Source organism: Somniosus microcephalus, chromosome 1 (genome assembly GCF_052327205.1).
Source record: "Somniosus microcephalus isolate GS21.2 chromosome 1, FLI_Smic_1.0, whole genome shotgun sequence".
Lineage (NCBI taxonomy): Eukaryota > Metazoa > Chordata > Chondrichthyes > Squaliformes > Somniosidae > Somniosus > Somniosus microcephalus.
In genome coordinates, this window is record NC_140987.1 from 46454364 (window position 1) to 46473690 (window position 19327).

Below are 19327 nucleotides of genomic sequence, written 5' to 3' on the forward strand. Positions count from 1 at the left end.
AACAGAATTCTGTTTTAAGACAACATGGGTCTTAGATTTGGACTTCATTTTTGATTATCTGTTCACATTCTTGATAGATTGAGAAAGGGTGTTTGTCAGATGAGTTCTCCCGGGTGTTCTGGCTGACGTTTATCCTTCAACCAACATCACTAAAACAGATTAACTTGTCATTGACCCCATTTGCTGTTTGAGTGACCTTGCTGTGTGCAAATTGGCTGCTGTGCTTCCTTACATTAAGGAAGCTGTGAAGCGCTTTGGGACATCCTGAGGTTGTGAAATAAATGCTATATAAATGGATGTTTTCTCTCAGATCATAAATCACAATGGTTTATTATTTCTATGTGGCAGTGGTCTTGCTCTCGTTGACCAGGAGTAAAATGGTTCAGTAGCTCGAGCGAGCAAGAAGCTGACAGTTGAACTCGGTGGAATGATTAGCCTGCTTAGTTTTCACATCTGTTACTGTGGCTAATTACTTATGGGGCTCAGATTTAACACGGCTTCACCAGCTAGAGCCTAGTAAATTTACAAATGACCCAGCAATGGTGCGAGTATGACTGGTTCAATGAATAGGTAAATGCATTATATCGCTGTTACATGCTCCCTGCACAGATCTCCCTGATGAAAGGAGCTACTTATGTGATGTCAGTCAGCAATGGAACACAGACACACTGGCGCCGACCAGTTCTTAAAGGGGAGGGTTGATCTTGCTCTCCATCCACACCCTGCTCATTGCAGCCTTGAATCTCGGCCTGCTGGAAAGAACAATGGAGAGGCCCAGGGAAAGAGCTCAGAGTGCAGCCCCCATAGTCTCTTCTAAATCGATGCAAGGAAGGTCAAATCAAAATGAACTTGCAAAGTGCTGCTCAGTACCCCAAACTCCTCAACACAGCGTTGAATATCTCCAGAAGTCTCTCTGTCTCACTCAGAATGCATGGTGCAAAAATGTCGCCGACAAAAAAATGCAGGAAGCGGTCGCCTTTAAATAGCGCTCCCCCAATCCCTTCCTGACTGCAAAACGCTCCCCTCAACCTGTCGTTGCTAGTAGCAGGCGGTAAGGTAGGGGGCGCCACTCAATATCCGGTACTGGGCGCTACCGGGGTGTTGCACACTCGACTGACGTCATGATCTGCGGGTGCAGGAGATCATGGCGTTAGTGTTTAGCGCTGCCGCAAAATGTCTGATCAATTTTGCGTGCAACGCAAACATCGCCGCGCCTGGGCGCTAGTTGCTTTGTGCCCCATTAGCGCCCTCTTAAGGCGCCAACAGGAGGCGCAAACCAACCGAATTTTTCCCGCTATATGATGTGGTCTGTCATATATATTATATTTTATCACATTTATTATATTTCATTGTATTATATCCTATATCAGTGATTTTCACTTCAGTTTGAAGTTTACATTAGGTACTGGTCCTCTTTTCTAATGATTACACAGTCTTAGATAGAAGTTATACTGCAGCTTGCTGCGATGCACCCACAGAGGACACTGTCCAGCAAGTCACTTTTAATGTTAGAAAACAGCAACACTCGTCTTGCCTTAATATTAAAAACTTTACATTTTAACATTTCCAGGAGATCCACCGGCACTTGGGCATTTGTAAAACCCAGCTTCATGTCAGACTGGAGTTATACCATAGGCTTGAAGCAATATGGGAGTCCCTCAGAGCTGGGGATGGTGGGTGTCTCATATTGTGTGGTTTTTGGAGCACTTCGCCATCCAATCCAGACTCATGTTTGAGCAATGCCGCTACATTGTACGCTTTACACCACCGTAAAGTGGCACCGATAAATTCAAACCTTAGCAGGAACATGGGAACATTCAGCCCCTTGAGCGTGTTCTGCCATTCAATTAGATCATGGCTGATCTGTGTCTTACCTCCAGCTACCCACCTTGAACTTGTCTATTTCTCTTTCTTCAAACTATGTATTCACTTCTGCTTGAAAATACAATGCTGGTTATGTCCTGTTATCTCCTGGATGCCTTGTGTAATGTCTTTACACCAAGCATTTCAATACAAATGTATTCCCAAAATATTGTGACTTATTTCATTGGAACTGTACCAAAAAGTGTTCTGGATGTGTCGCTAGAATCTTTTGGTAGTTTGCCTCGATTATGTTTCTGTAAGCATTCGACATTTAGGTCATGATTTTCCACTTCTGTGCTTATCAGGGAATTTTCCACCAATTCAATTTAGTGGATAGAAAATCACAGGCTGATGATCACAGAAGCGGCAAATGTTAGTCTTTAAGTTTAAATCCGTGGCACCTTATATTACCCTATTCTCCCTTCCACACAGTCACACACACACAGATGGCAATAGTCAAACAGCTGACTGTTCTGAACAATGGTCTTGAAAATGTGATTGCAGAAAGTTGCTGTGGTTGAATCATTGGCCCAGAAATTCGGGTCGGGGGCTTCCCGCGGGTGCAAGCCCCCGACCTGCACTTACCTAGCGCGCTGGCCGTTGTGCTGTGGGCCCGCGTGGGATTCCGATCCTGGGCCTGCTCCAACTGCCGGCGCGCAGTGCTTGCGTATCCCAGGGGCGCAGTTAGTTCGAAGCGTCCCCTGGGATCACGTGGACCATGGAGAGCCAATCGTAGCAGTGAATCTCTATTCATAGATTTGACAGGAAGACCTGTCAAATTTATGAATAGAGTTCAGCCCCAAAACATAATTAAAACTTCAAATACATTTTTTTTTTAAATCACATTTTTTAAATAACTATAAGTTACATAAAATAACTATTTTAAACAATAATTTAAATTTTTGAAAAAATTAATTACAGTTTCTAACGGGGCTAAAAATAAACTTACCTTTCTTTAAAGTATTTATTTAAAAATAATAAACCTGTGGAAAAAATGTTTTAATTTTACTTAATTCACCACTTACCTTGTTAAAAGCAGGCCTTGCGACTGCTTTTTAAAAGCATAGCTCCTGGAGACTTACCCTCCCGGAGAAACCTGCAAAAAAAAACGGAAGTTCCAGGCGTACGCGCTGCCTCTCCAGCGCACGCATTCGACCTGTGAACCTCTTCCTTTAAGGGAACGGAAGTTCCAGTTTCCCACTCATGCGCAGTGCATGCACGAAACCGGCACTTTCGTTGGGCCTACGCGTGAGTACCCAGTGCGTACTCACCCGTGGGGACCCGAAGTTCTAGCCCATGATGTTGCAAGCATGTTATTTTGTTGCAAGGAGGAATATTAAAAATTCAAAGACTTCATCAATCATAAACATTTAATGATTATACTAGGGTGGTAACCTATCTGTTAGTTCATCTCTGTTTAGAGACGAATTGATCATAGTGAACACCTACCGTTAGTCCCAATCTAAATTAGGTTTTCATTTGTACTGGGAAAACAAGGGCCAGGTTTTATTTATGTCGTGCACTGTGCTACAAAGACCAATTTGCAGTTGTTGTTTTTGTACCTTCCCACCCTTCTCTTGGAAAACAATGTGAAGTAGTGGAAGATTCCTAGACTGATTAACAGTCTGACAGGTCGCAACGTGGACTCTTCTTCCATGGTCGTAACCATCTTTTTAACCAGCCCTATATGGCAGGAAGGTTTTATGGGCTCCCACAACCCATATGATGAGGGTAATGGCTACCCACTCCCACCGGATGGAAGTATCCCATTGGATGGCAAACCAGGATTCAGAGCCGGAGCTCCACTCGCTGGGTCTGTCTGAAGCACGGTACGAATCCTGCCAAAGTGTCAGCTGTGGCTCAGTGGGTAGCACACTCGCCTTTGAGTCAGAAGGTTGGGGGTTCAAGTCCCACTCCAGGGACTGGAGCACATAATTCTAGGTTGACACTCCAGTGTAGTGCTGTGGGAGTGCTGCACTGTCGGAGGCTGTAGAGAGGGCTTTAAACTTATTAGTGGGGGGGGAGGTTTTAAGAGAGTGAAAAATAAAAATGACAGCGGAGAAGGCAATAGAGCAAGGTAGCAGTGGGGGAATTAAAAACCAGAGCATGTCAGGAAGGGACAGAATGTATAATGATAAAGGTAAAGTAGTAAAAGGGGTAAAAGCAGGAATAAATTGTCAGAAAACATATTTGAAAGTTCTTTATCTGAATGCACGCAGCATTCGTAACAAAATTGACGAGTTGACGGTACAAATAACTACACATGGGTATGATCTGGTGGCCATTACGGAAACATGGCTGCAAGATAATCATGACTGGGAACTAAACATACAAGGGTATTTGACAATTAGGAAGGACAGACAGGAAGGAAAGGGAGGTGGGGTTGCTATGTTAATCAAGGATGGAATCACTGCAATAGTCAGAAATGATATTGGGTCAAAGGATCAGGATAGTGAAATAGTTTGGGTGGAGATAAAGAATAATAAGGGGAAAAAGTCACTAGTGGGCATAGTCTATAGGCCTCCTAACAGTTGCAACTCTGTTGGTCGGAGTATAAATCAGGAAATAGTTGGGGCTTGTAATAAGGGAACAGCTATAATCATGGGGGATTTTAACTTTCATATTGACTGGATTAATCAAATTGGACATGGCAGCCTTGAGGAAGAGTTCATAGAGTGTATTAGGGATGGGTTCCTTGAGCAGTATGTAGCTGAACCAACCAGGGGGCAGGCAATCTTAGATCTGGTCCTGTGTCATGAGACAGGATTAATAAAAAATATCCTAATAAAGGATCCCCTTGGAATGAGTGATCATAATATGGTTGAATTCCAAATTCAGTTTGAGGATGAGAGAGTTGGATCTCAAACCAGCGTACTGAGCTTAAGTAAAGGAGACTATGAAGGTATGAGAGTAGAATTGACTAAAGTGGACTGGGAAAACAGATTAAAGTGTAAGACAGTACAAGAGCAGTGGTCTACATTCAAGGAGATATTTCACATCTTTCAAGATAAATATATTCCACTGAGGAAAAAGGGGAATAAAAGAAAAGACAGCCATCCGTGGCTTAGTAAAGTAATAAAGGATAGTATCCGACTGAAATAAAGGGCATATAAAGTAGCCAAATCTAGTGGGAGGATAGAAGATTGGGAAGCATTTAAAAGCCAGCAAACAATAACTAAAAGATTAATTAAGAAAGGGAAGATAGATTATGAAAGTAAACTAGCAAAAAACATAAAAACAGATAGCAAGAGTTTCTACAGCTATATAAAAAGAAAAAGGGTGGCTAAAGTGAACGTTGGTCCCTTAGAGGATGGGACTGGGAAACTAGTGGTGGGGAACATGGAGATGGCAAAGACGCTGAACAAATATTTTGTATCAGTCTTTACAGTAGAGGACACTAAAAATATCCCAACACGATTAAAATCACTAAGGAGATGGTACTCAGTAAAATAATGGGACTTAAGGCGGATAAATCCCCCGGACCTGATGGCCTACATCCTAGGGTCTTGAGAGAAGTGGCGGTAGGGATTGTGGATGCATTGGTGATTATTTTCCAGAACTCCCTGGACTCAGGAAAGGTCCCGGCAGATTGGAAAACTGCTAATGTAACACCCTTATTTAAGAAGGGAAGTAGACAAAAAGCTGGAAACTATAGACCAGTTAGCCTAACATCTGTGGTTGGCAAAATGTTGGAGTCCATTATTAAGGAAACAGTAACAGAGCATTTGGATAAACATAATTTAATAGGACAGAGTCAGCATGGTTTTATGAAGGGGAAGTCATGTTTGACAAATTTGCTCGAATTCTTTGAGGATGTAACATACAGGGTGGATAAAGGGGAACCAGTGGATGTAGTGTATTTGGACTTCCAAAAGGCATTTGATAAGGTTCCACACAAAAGATTACTGATCAAGATAAGAAATCACGGGATTGGGGGTAATATACTGGCATGGGTGGAAGATTGGCTATTTAACAGAAAACAAAGAGTTGGGATAAATGGTTCATTCTTGGGCTGGCAATCAGTAACTAGTGGTGTTCCGCAGGGGTCAGTGCTGGGACCCCAACTCTTTACAATCTATATTAACGATTTGGAGGAAGGGACCGAGTGCAACATATCCAAGTTTGCCGATGATACAAAGATGGGAGGGAAAGCAGTGAGTGAGGAGGACATAAAAATCCTGCAAAAGAACATAGACAGGCTAAGTGAGTGGGCAGAGATTTGGCAGATGCAATATAATGTTGGAAAGTGTGAGGTTATGCACTTTGGCAGAAAAAATCAAAGAGCAAGTTATTATCTAAATGGAGAGAAACTGCAAAGTGCTACAGTACAAAGGGATCTGGGGGTCCTGGTGTATGAAACACAAAAAGTTAGTATGCAGGTGCAGCAGGTGATCAGGAAGGCCAATGGAATCTTGGTTTTTATTGCGAGGGGGATGGAGTGTAAAAACAGGGAAGTCTTGCTGCAGTTATACAGGGTATTGGTGAGGCCACACCTGGAATACTGCGTGCAGTTTTGGTTTCCATATTTAAGAAAAGATATACTTGCTCTCGAGGTGGTTCAGAGAAGGTTCACTTGGTTGATTCCAGAGATGAGGGGGTTGACGTATGAGGAAAGGTTGAGTAGGTTGGTGTAGTGTATGTGCCTTGAAGAGCCCCATGTGTGCTGTAATGCCGGTAATGGCCACTCGGGCTATATAAGCCTGTATATTGTGTTATATCCGTTAGTACCCCCGCAGACTTGCTTAGTAAACACCTATGAACCAACTCCTGTCTTCAGTGTCTCTATCAACACACGGACACTACAGTGGCGATGAAGTGGAAACGGACTTACCTGCAATTCGGCAGCACCTCAAGGACATCGATTCCTTGGGCGTCCAGAAGACTCAAGAAAGTGAAAGAAGCTGTGGTTTCACCAGCTGGCCAAGCTGGTGGCAGGTACTGCGCTAATCCTTCCTGGGCGTCAGGCTGGGGCTCCAGCGGCTGGCTCTACAGCTGGGACAAGCAGCAAAATCGGAGGCAAGCAATAACAGACGGGGAGGGAGCACTCGGGAGACGGCCGGCGCTGCAAGCAGGTCGGCATTCAGACCTAGAGAGAAAGTCCGGCGGGAACAAGTCTCCAACTGTAAATAAATAAAGAAAAAAGAAAAAAAGAACGGAAACAGCGTTGTCATCGGCAGCAGCGGCGGGAAAGCGCGGGAAGCGCCATATCTTTTCTGCAGAAAAGAAAGAAAAGCGCGGGAAGCGCCATATCTTTTCTAAGATGCCTAAGTCTGGCAATATTGATGCTTTTGATAGCGAAATAGAGGATTGGACCACATATGTGGAAAGAGTAGAGGTATATTGCACTGCAAATGGAATAGAAGATGAAAAAAAAGCTTCAGTACTGCTGAATCTAATGGGCGCTAAGGCATACGGGCTGTTACGAAATTTAATCACTCCAGCCAAACCAAAGGGCAAGGATTTTAAAGAAATTGTTGCTACCCTGCAGGAGCACTTAAACCCAACACCGCTGCTGATAGCGGAACGATTCAAATTCTTCAAGAGAAATCAACACAAGAATGAAAGTAACGCTGATTACCTCACCGAATTAAGAAAGCTATCAAAATACTGCCAATTCGGGGCAGGACAAGCAGATTATCTTCGAGACAAATTCGTCTGCGGTCTCTTAAGTGAAGGAACACAAAAAAGGCTGCTTTCTGAAAAAGATTTAACACTGGACAAGGCTTTCAGTATGGCTGTATCATGCGAAGCAGCAGCAAGAGGAGCTGCAGAGATACAACAAAAGACACAGGACTTCGGCACCCATGAAATGACACAGGGTTTCGAAAGATGTTATCGCTGCGGCAGATCCACCCATAACCAGAGGGACTGCTGGTTCAAGGACAAAGCATGCAGGCAATGCGGAAAGATTGGACACATTGCACGGGTATGCCGATATGGACAAAATAAATCCACAGACAGGAAAAAAAAAATCAATAAAGAAAAGTACAGAAAGGTACAAATGATGACGGACAGTAGCTCCGAAGACCAGAAGAGCGATAGCGACTCCGAAAAGAAGAGACTAAGCTGTCTCAAATTACATAATGTACTTGCCAAAGATGATTACCAGACCATTTGGGTTACCCTCACGATAGCAGGGTCCCCACTTAAAATGGAGCTAGATACAGGATCAGCTCTGACCGTAATAAATCGACGGGATTACGAGAGGCTATTTCCGCATATACCTTTAAAAGACACATCCATTATCTTAAAAACATATACGGGGCAGAAAGTATACCCCAAAGGAAAAATAAGGGTGCCTGTTGTATACAACAGCAAGGAAATACAAAAGTTGTATTTATACATTCTACAAGATGGTGGCCCACCGCTGTTAGGATGTGAATGGATCAGGAAAATACGTTTAGACTGGCACTCCATTCAGGCACTGACGGTGACCAGTAAGAAAAAAAACGATGATGACATCATACCTGAACGATTAAAAGACATCTTGGCCAACGCCAAAGAAGTGTTTCAAGAGAAACTAGGAACCTTGAAAGGCATCACCGCCTCAATAAAAGTGGAAGATGCAGCAATTCCCAAGTGTTTTAAAGCAAGACCAGTGCCATACGCAATTCGTCCAGCAGTCGAGGCAGAGCTGGAGAATTTGAAAAATGCAGGCGTATTATCCAAAATAGATTGGAGCGAGTGGGCAACACCCATCATTCCAGTCATGAAGAAAGCATTGAATAATAATAAATCTGAAGAACAGAGAAAAATTTGCATCTGTGGAGACTTCAAGGTGACGGTAAACCCGGTCCTTCACACGGTACAGTATCCTCTTCCGAGGATAGAAGATATTTTTGCCTCACTATCCGGAGGGAAACGTTTCACCAAAATTAACTGGGCACAGGCATATCTACAGATGGAGGTTGAAGAGGCCTCTAAAAAATATCTCACGATAAATACACACAAAGGTCTGTACCAGTACAATCGACTAGTTTTCGGAGTAGCATCCGCTCCAGCTATCTGGCAAAGAGCTATGGAGCAAGTCCTCCAAGGTATTCCAGGTACTCAATGCTACCTGGACGACATCCTTGTAACAGGAGAAAACGACAACGAGCACCTTGCCAATTTGGAGCAGGTGCTCACTAGGCTGAGAGAACGGGGCCTACGAGCAAATCGCCCCAAGTGCGAATTTTTCTGAAATCAAATATCATATTCACAGATCACAGAAATCACAGAAACCCCACAGTGCAGATAGAGGCCATTTCGGCCCATCGAGCCTGCACTGACACATATCCCACCCGATCCCCGTAACCCCTACACCAACACATATCCCACCCTATCCCCGTAACCCCACGTATTTAATCCCCCTAACACTAAGGGTCAATTTATCATAGCTAATTAACCTAACCCGCACATCTTTGGACTGTGGGAGGAAACCGGAGCACCCGGAGGAAACCCACGCAAACACGGGGAGAATGTGCAAACTCCACACAGACAGTCACCTGAGGCCGGATTTGAACCCGGGTCCCTGGCGCTGTGAGGCAACAGTGCTAACCACTATGCCACCGTGCCATATATTGTGGCCACATAATAAATAAGGAAGGGTTGCATAAGTCACCTGAAAAAATTGAAGCGGTCATAAAAGCCCCAGCACCTGAAAATGTTTCACAATTAAGGTTGTTCCTGGGATTAATAAATTACTATCATAAATTTTTACCGAACTTATCAACTCTTCTACACCCTCTTAATGAACTGCTACAAACAGGAGTAATTTGGAAATGGAACGAAGACTGTAAACGTGCCTTCCATAAATACAAAGACTTAATCACATCCGAAGAAGTTTTGGCTCATTACAACCCATCACTGCCAATCAGACTGGCGTGCGATGCATCCCCTTACGGCATAGGAGCAGTATTATCGCATAAATTCCCTGATGGCTCGGAACGGCCGATAGCTTTTGCGTCACACTCATTGAACTCAGCTGAGCGTAACTATGCCCAAATCGACAGGGAAGCACTCAGCCTGGTATGGGGAGTTAAGAAATTCAACCATTACCTACACGGACAAAAATTTACCTTGTTGACTGACCATCAACCCCTCATCTCCATATTCAACCCTAAAAAGGTTGTTCCCATTATGACAGTGCAAAGGCTACAGAGGTGGTCCCTTTTTCTAGGGGCACACCAATACAACATAGAATACAAAGGATCAAAACAGCATGGGAATGCTGATGGTTTATCGTGCCTACCGTTGCCAACGGTAGAAGAGGCACCTACAGTAGACCCAGTGGAGATGTTCCACTCTACCATAGTGGAATGTCTACCAGTAACAAATTCTGCCATTGAAAGGGAGACAAGAAATGACCCGACTCTCTCACGGGTCTACGATTTAACAGTGAAGGGATGGCCAGCACATGGCGAACCACTGTTGCCAGCATTCTCGCAAAGAAGAGAACAGCTGTCAGTGTGCCGAGGAACCTTGATGTGTGGATCCAGAGTGGTGATTCCACCCAAACTCCAGGATAAAGTGCTAAAGGAGCTTCACGAGGGGCATCTGGGTGGAGTGAAAATGAAGAACCTAGCCAGGGCATTTGTATGGTGGCCAGGTATCGATGGAGACATCGAAGAAATGACCAAGAGCTGCCTAGGATGCCAGAAGGTCCAAAACGCTCCACCACAAGCCCCTCTACATCCATGGGAGTGGCCCTCATCTCCCTGGCAAAGGGTACACATCGACTTTGCTGGTCCATTTATGGACTCAATGTTCTTAATCGCAGTTGATGCACACTCCAAGTGGCCGGAGGTAATAAAGATGTCCTCCACCACCACGGAAAAAACCATCACAGTATTAAGGACCATATTTGCCAGGAATGGGCTGCCGGAACAGATCTGTTCTGATAATGGACCGCAATTTGTGTCTGAAGAATTCAGGAAGTTCTTAAAAAACAATGGGGTTAAGCACTACACGTCTGCCCCATACCATCCCGCCACCAATGGATTGGCTGAAAGGTTTGTCCAGACCTTCAAGAAGGCCATAAAGGCCATGGGTAATGAAGACATAAAACTTCAGCACAAGGTGGATAACTTCTTGTTCGCATACAGGAATGCAACACATATGGTTACCAACCAAACTCCCGCCATGAAGTTCTTCAATAGAAACCTAAGATGCCGGCTGGATTTGGTCAAGCCCAACATCAGAAGGGACGTAGAGAACCGGCAGTTTCAAGGCATGAATGAAAGGCCAACTAGAACCTTCCAGATAGGTCAACAAGTTTTGGCCCGGGACTACCGTACCGAGAAATGGCAGCCTGGAACTATCTGCACACGACTAGGACCACTGATGTATACCGTGGACATCGGAGAAAGCATAATAAGGCGCCATGCTGACCAAATCATAGAGTCATCCGAAAAGGGACAACCTACACCACAATTCTATACGCCGAACGATGAAGTAGAGGTACCCATATCTACCTCCGATCCGATGATACTGGAACCCGATGAACCCGACACTGGCATTCAAGCCGAATCAGCCTTGCCAAAAGAACCTACTACACCACCAGAAACTACTACACCACCGAGGCGTTATCCAGACCGAGTCAGGAAGCCTCCTGAGAGACTGACTTATAATTAATTAACTACAGCAATGTGTATATTATTTTTCTTATGACATGTAATTAATAATTACTTAAAATATGATGTACTGGTTAGCTAAAAGGGGAGGAATTGTAGTGTATGTGCCTTTAAGAGTCCCAGGTGTGCTGTAATGCCGGTAATGGCCACTCGGGCTATATAAGCCTGTATATTGTGTTATATCCGTTAGTACCCCCCCAGACTTTGCTTAGTAAACACCTATGAACCAACTCCTGTCTTCAGTGTCTCTATCAACACACGGACACTACAGTTGGGACTCTACTCATTGGAGTTCAGAAGAATGAGAGGCGATCTTATCGAAACATATAAGATTGTGAGGGGGCTTGATCGGGTGGATGCGGTGAGGATGTTTCCACTGATGGGTGAGACTAGAACTAGGGGGCATAATCTAAGAATAAAGGGCTGCCCTTTCAAAACTGAGATGAGGAGAAACTTCTTCACTCAGAGGGTAGTAAATCTATGGAATTTGCTACCCCAGAGAGCTGCGGAAGCTGCAACATTAAATAAATTTAAAATGGAGATAGACAGTTTCCTAGCAGATAAGGGAATTAGGGGTTACGGGGAGAGGGCAGGGAAGTGGGCGTGAGTCTAGATTCGGATCAGCCATGATCCTATTGAATGGCGGAGCAGGCCCGAGGGGCCGTATGGCCTACTCCTGCTCCTACTTCTTATGTTCTAATGTTCTTATGCCTTTCGGATGAGAGGTTAAACTCAGGCCCCGTCTGCTCTTTCAGGTGGATGTAAAAGATCCCATGGCACTATTTCGAGGAAGAGCAGGGGAGTTATCTCCAGTGTCCGGGCCAATATTTATCCCTCAATCAACATAACAAAAACTGTTTATCTGGTCATTATCACATTGCTGTTTGTGGGACCTTGCTGTGTGCAAATTGGCTGCCGCGTTTCCCACATTACAACAGTGACTACACTTTAAAAGTGCTTAATTTGCTGTAAAGCGCCTTGAGACGTCTGGTGATCGTGAAAGGCGCTATATAAATGCAAGTCTTTCTTTTTAGTCCTTCAGTGAATCCTATCCCATTAATCTTTTTCATGCTATATTTTGGTTTCACTGCTTTTACTGGATGCGTCGTTGCCATGGCCACGCACACAAGTGATGCTCCCTCCCCAAACAATTAACACTGAAAAATGGTGCAGATGCTTCCTGGACTCCCAATCCCTGGTTCACCATTCGAATTTGTAATTTTTAAAATTAAATTATCAGATAACACCTCACTTGGAGTGTTAACTCCATGCTTCTAAGGTAACTTTATTCATGCTGTCAGGGTGAGACTGAAGTAGTCGTCAAAAGTAATTCTGTTGCTACTTGTAGTACCATTTTAATGGAAATTTAGCTGTCCCCATGGCACATTGTAGCAGTACAGAAATCCTACAGAACTGCTAATAAGAGGATTAAAATATGCCATAGCAAGGTCTCTGAATGTTCTTAATAGTGCTCACTATTGAAAATCAATCCTAAAGATGGTTAGACAGGCTTCACTTCATTTTAAGTGGAAAATGTACAAATGTTCTTGTTTATATCACAGAATTAATTGAATAGTACATTAGCAATAAAACTTACTCGTATCAGAATTAATAGTATCAGCCTTGGCTCAGTGGGTAGCACACTCGCTTCTGAGTCAGAAAATTGTGGGTTCAAGTCCCACTCCAGGGACTTGAGCACATAAAGTTAGGCTGACACTCCAGTGCAGTGCTGAGGGTGTGCTGCACTGTCAGAGGTGTTGTCTTTCAGATGTTAAACCGAGGCCCTGTCTGCTCCCTCAGGTGCACGTAAAAGATCCCATGGCACTATTTCAAAGAAAAGCAGGGGAGTTATCCCTGGTGTCCTGGCCAATATTTATCCCTCAACCAACATAACTAAAACAGATTATCTGGTCATTAGCACATTGCTGTTTGTGGGAGCTTGCTGTGCGCAAATTGGCTGCTGCGTTTCCTACATTACAACAGTGACTACACTTCAAAAGGTACTTCATTGGCTGTAAAGCGCTTTGAGATGTCCGGTGGTCGTGGAAGGTGCTATATAAATGCAAGTCTTTCTTTTTTCTTTTACTACTTTGAAATATTGAGACTTGCTTTAAGATGTAGCTACCTGTGTGTTGGGGGATATTTGTTAAACTGATGCCAGTATTAGGAAGAGTAAACACTTAGCATTGCAGTGGCAGATTCGGTATGCTGTTCGATACCGTCCAAAATTGTTTGTACTTAATGTGATTGCTGCAGAATTTCTGAGTGCTGTGAAAAGTAATACTGTAGTGAACCATTATTAAACATTTGTGTAGTAAATGTGGCTAAATGATAATTGGTTCAGTTTTTTCAGACTGCAAATTGGCTTGTTTAGTTTTTTTTCAATTTATCGAGCTGGAGAATTCTGGTGCCCACAAGATTCCTGAATTTCACCCTTAAATCCAGCAGAGGGAAAAATGAAGCCGATCATAAAGGTCAGATATGATGAATGCCCACCACAAGCTATTAGTGAAGTACAGCTCAGCATTAAAATGGTGGTGATGGTAACACATATTCAATTGCTCGGTTATGTTTTAGATATGGTAAGGTAGAAATTCTGGTTCGCGATCTTCATGCGTGAATGACTAATACTCTCACATTACATTCCTATGTGCACTATTTTTACACACGCATTGACCCCTTTATAATACGTGGCATAACGTTATGTAAAAATTCCACAAACAGGAATGTAGTATGAGTGTGTTAAGTATGCTTAAGTGGCTAGCTAATGGTGGAAGCCTACAGTCGTTTCTTCACTCCTCTTAGCTGAGGATGATGTTTGATGTGTGGAGATAAAGCAACAACAGAGGAACAAAACTAAATGTAAAACAAAGTTTGTGGTGGTCTAGTGGTGGACTTATATGTAATTCTTGTGATGAGCAGGGAGCAAAATTTCTGGTATCAAATAATATATGCACCAAGATCGTGATGGGCTGGTGAATGGGACAGGTTGGGGAGCAGGTGGTATGTTTGAATCTTGAGCCATATGCTGTCAGTGTAATGAGGTTGTCCCTGCTAGTTCACTGGCTTTATTATTCCATCTTCAAATCCGATTTGGAGAAATTAGATTTTGGAATATCTGAAAATCAGATTTCAGGAGTGAACAGTAGGACCTGGGCGCCATCGTGGACTTATTACTGTCAATCTCTAGACGGTGTGGTGGAGCAAGTAGAAAAGTTAATGCAGGGATATACAGAACCAGAACAACGTACAAGGTTATAATGAGGCTGTACAAAGCACCAGTCAGACCACACTTGGAGTACTGTGTGAAAGGTATGGTTGCCACTCTGCAAAGGTGATGTGCAAGCTTTGTAAATACATAGATACATAGAAGATAGGAGCAGGAGTAGGCCATTCGGCCCTTCGTGCCTGCTCCGCCATTCAATGAGATCATGGCTGATCCTTTAATTCAGTATCCCGTCCCCGCCTTCTCTCCGTAACCCTTAACCCCTTTTGCCCGTAGAAATATATCTAATTCCCTCTTAAATATATTTAATGAGCTGGCGTACACTGCCCTCTGTGGCAATGAGTTCCACAGGTTCACCACTCTCTGAGTGAAGAAATTCCCCCTCATCTCTGTCCTAAATGGTTTAGCCCTTATCCTTAAATTATGTCCTCTAGTTCTGTTCTCACCCGCCAAGGGAAACATTCCTTCTGCATCCAGTCTGTCTAGACCTGTCAGAATTTTATACACTTCTATGAGGTCCCCTCTCAATCTTCTAAACTCCAGTGTGTACATCCCTAAACTACATAGTCTCTCCTCATAGGTCATTCCCGCCATTCCTGGTATCAGCCTGGTGAATCGCCGCTGCACCCCCTCCATGGCAAGAACATCCTTCCTCAGATGAGGCGACCAAAACTGTACACAGTACTCGAGGTGTGGTCTCACCAGTGCCCTGTACAGCTGCAGCAAGGTATCCCTGTTCCTGTATTCTAACCCTTTTGCTATGAAGGCCAGCATACCGTTTGCCTTCTTGACCGATAGAAAAAAGAGTAACAAGTGTAAGGAGGGTGAGCTACGAAGAAGTATTAAAAAAAAAGCTGAATCTCTACAGACAAGAGCGAGGATGGTTAAGGGGACCTTGCTGATTATACAAAATGGTTCGATAAGGCAAATCCAGAATATTACTTCAGGCTAGTGAGACCAGAAGGCCTAAGTATAAATGAATGAAAAATAAATTTGGATTAGATATCATGTAGAACTTCTTCATGCAAAGGGTGATAAATGGTTGGAAAAAAAATGGCAGACTGTGTAGAGATGCAGACTTTGGAGATATGTGGGCATAAGCTGGGCTGGGAGAGTGAGAATACGATAATACTCGCATCACAAGTTTTTTTTTACTGAGCTAAATGGATTGAAAGGAAAAAGAAAGCCTTGCATTTCTATAACGCCTTTCACGACCTCAGGATGTCCCAAAGTGCTTTACAGCCAATGAAGTACCTTTCATGTGTAGTCTTTGTTCACGCTTTTCTTTATAATGCTGATAGGAATCTAGATTTCAGTTAAATTGACCTGAATTTTTAACCTTAGAAGACTTAATTAGATTATTATGTATTCATAATTATATAGGCAGAAGTCAAAGTCCTTGAAACACAAAGAAACTATAAAAGCAAAGGACAAGGCTCACTAATCTATTTTAAAAATGTTAGCTGTCTTGATGCTAATTGTATCAGTACTTAGACTTCCCGATAGCAATACCACTAAGGACTGTATGTAAGTCTTAACACCATTTTAACTTCCTAAGTACTGCAGTCTACAAATTCAGATCAGCTTCAGAGGACCTATTTCAGACCTTGCAAAACTAAATCCAAACCCAATGCGTATTTATTGCAAAGCTTATCTCTATCTCTCAGCACCATGTGCAGTGAGATTATAAATTTCCTGATAACTGGTTTAAAATTTCACCTCTCAATATAAAGTATGACTCCTAGTTTTTATTATTATTTTGTTTCAGAATAAAATTGCTATGGGTTGATGAGGTTTACAAATTTTGATTTTCTTCTAAACATAGAAGCATAGAAGATAGGAGCAGGAGTAGGCCATTCGGCCCCTCGAGCCTGCTCCGCCATTCAATGAGATCATGGCTGATCATCCAAATTCAGTACCCTGTCCCTGCCTTCTCCCCATATCCCTTGATCCCTTTAGCCTTAAGAAATATAGAAACAAAAGGCCGAACAAAAAACTGGACAATCCCTCTGGGGGGGTGAGGGGAAGGGAGAAGGGCCACATTGGGGTTGAGCTGGCTCCAAGATGGCATGTCTTGTGATGGAACATAGAACTGGGTCCATGCTCTGTAGTGATCTGATGTCGAACCTAGGCAGGTCCACAATATTCCAGCGCACTGTTGATGATCGACCAGCCAACCTGGTTCATTATTAAACCTGCCACTGGTGGTGGGGTGGCGGGAGTGGGGGGCGTGAAATTCTTCCAAGATTGCTCTTGAAGACAATACACTAATGGGTAAGGTGGTCCTAGCAAGATAAGCAGTGGGAAGATTGCAAATGCTCTGCGGGTAGTTTAGCTAAACTCCAGCAGTATCCGTTCGCACATTCGAGGGCACTCAGCCTTGACTGTTGCCAACCTGTGGTCAAGCTCTCACGACGTAGCTAAGTGTGTCCATATGGCGAGAGTGTGTACGCTCCACATCTCTTAAACAGAAATGTTGCCAATGTGAGTTTCTCGCAAGCCTGGCTTGAACACTCCTGAGCACTGGGGTTGGTTTCCATGTGTGCCAGACATCCGGCGGACCAAAATATCAATCAGTCTTACTCTCTACCAACATGGCTGTTATGAGCCATTTCAGTACACCTGCAAGTGGTTAGTCATAACAGTACAGATTTCCTAATTTTTCCACCATTTTAATTGGCGGCCATGCCTTCAGCTGCCTGTTATGTTCCTTAATAAATATACATTCTTATTATGAACACAGCTAGCTTTTGCTAGTTACTTTATTGAGCCATGTGGACTAGGTACAGCATCTTGTAGAGGCTTCCATCTTGACTGCTGCCTTGTGGGTAGCCTAGTCTCATGGGTAGTGTAGTCTTATACATACAGCTATATACAGCTCTACTGCTCTACCTAGTGTCCACCACAGAATGACATGTTATTGATCACTACATCCCCCTTTCTTTGGAGGTTTAACAAAATCAATATCACTCAACTTTCAAGAAAACAATAAAGATAATATCAGTAACACTTTTGTTAGTGCTCTATAAACATAAACATTTTCAAAACAGTCAACACATTTTCAAAGCTTTACATTGTACTCAGATTATTATTGATCACTACACTGCCGAGGCCCGAACTTCTGGAATTCCCTCCCTAAACCTCTCTACCGTTCTTTGCTCCTTTAAGACGCTCCTTAAAACCTACCTCTTTGACCTCGGCTGCTCTAATCTCCTTATGAGGCTCGGTGTCAAATTCTGTTTGATAACGCTCCTGTGAAGTGCCTTGGGATGTTTTACTATGCTAAAGGTGCTTAATAAATTGTTGTAAATTTTCCACCTGTCCTTTGAAAAAATGTCCTTGCAAGCAACATTACTCCTCAGCGAGAGACACGTCAGAGTTGTTGTGGGGTGGGGGGGGGGGGGGTGGTGGAGAGCGACGGCGGCTGCCTGATGTCATGCAATTTTACAGCCCAGGAGGAGGCCATTCAGCCCAATGTGCCTGCTTGTCTCATAAGTGTGGTTGGCGAGAAGCCACAAACTCCACCCTGCCTGCAACATTATGAAGGGACTTGAGAAGCAAGGAAGGAAACAGCAGAGCCCCCTCAAGAAATGAGGGCTTACCGTATTATGACAACTTGCGGGATAATTCAAAGCCAGTGTATCTGGAACTTTCAAGTGAAGCAGAAGATAAGCTCATGCATATGCAATGAAGCACGACACTATACGGTGGTAGATGCGATTGTTGCTGTACTGCAGTATTAAATTTTGAATGAATTTTTGGAGTGCCACAATCTTTCAGAACACATAAGTGGCCTAGAGGTGCGCATTTCATTGGCAGTGCAGTACTCTGTGTCTAAATGACTCAAATGAGGTCACCGGCAGGATTTTAGATTGCCACCAAAAGCATGTATTATTAATGATTGGAACTGGGGTCGTGAGGATTAGAGTAATCCTTTCAGCGCTGACAGGATTTCCAAAGCTAAATCAAAAATATAACAAGATTATTGTAATATCAGATTATTCCAAGAATACCAGTTGTCATTCCAGCTGTTCAACACATTATTATTTAGCTATTGTTTTTGCAATAAAAATTCCTGGCTCCGGGTTAAACTACGAAGAGAGTGGATAAAATCAGTGTTGAAACTGCGTAACTAGAACAGGCAAGGATGGGGGCGGGGAGGGTTCCCTAATAATTACATTGCTGTGACAATTAGGAGCAATAGTTAGATAAAGAATAACAAAATGGAAGTTTATCTACTGTATAGCTCAGTTTTCCCACACAAGGCAGGAGAGGTTGGGAAAGCTGTTAGCTCACCAGAACCTTAAGAGAGTTATAGATACAGCCCAATTGTACATTCGATTGAAATATGTTACTTCAGATTTCCAGCATCCGCAGTATTTTGCTGTTGTGCATACAATTGTATGTACTTACTGCGAAGAGCCAAAGTTTTCATCAGTTTCCCTGATTTGGCTGATTACACAGCTTGCCAGCTCTGTGGGACAGGGGGGTGGTGGGGTCGGGGGGGGGGGGGGTGGTAGTGAGGGGTGGTGGGTGCGGTGGAGGTGGGCGGGGGGGCAGGGACACAGCGCAGCCTGTGTCGGAGCGGTCAATGACAGACCACAAACTTCAGGATTTCCGCATG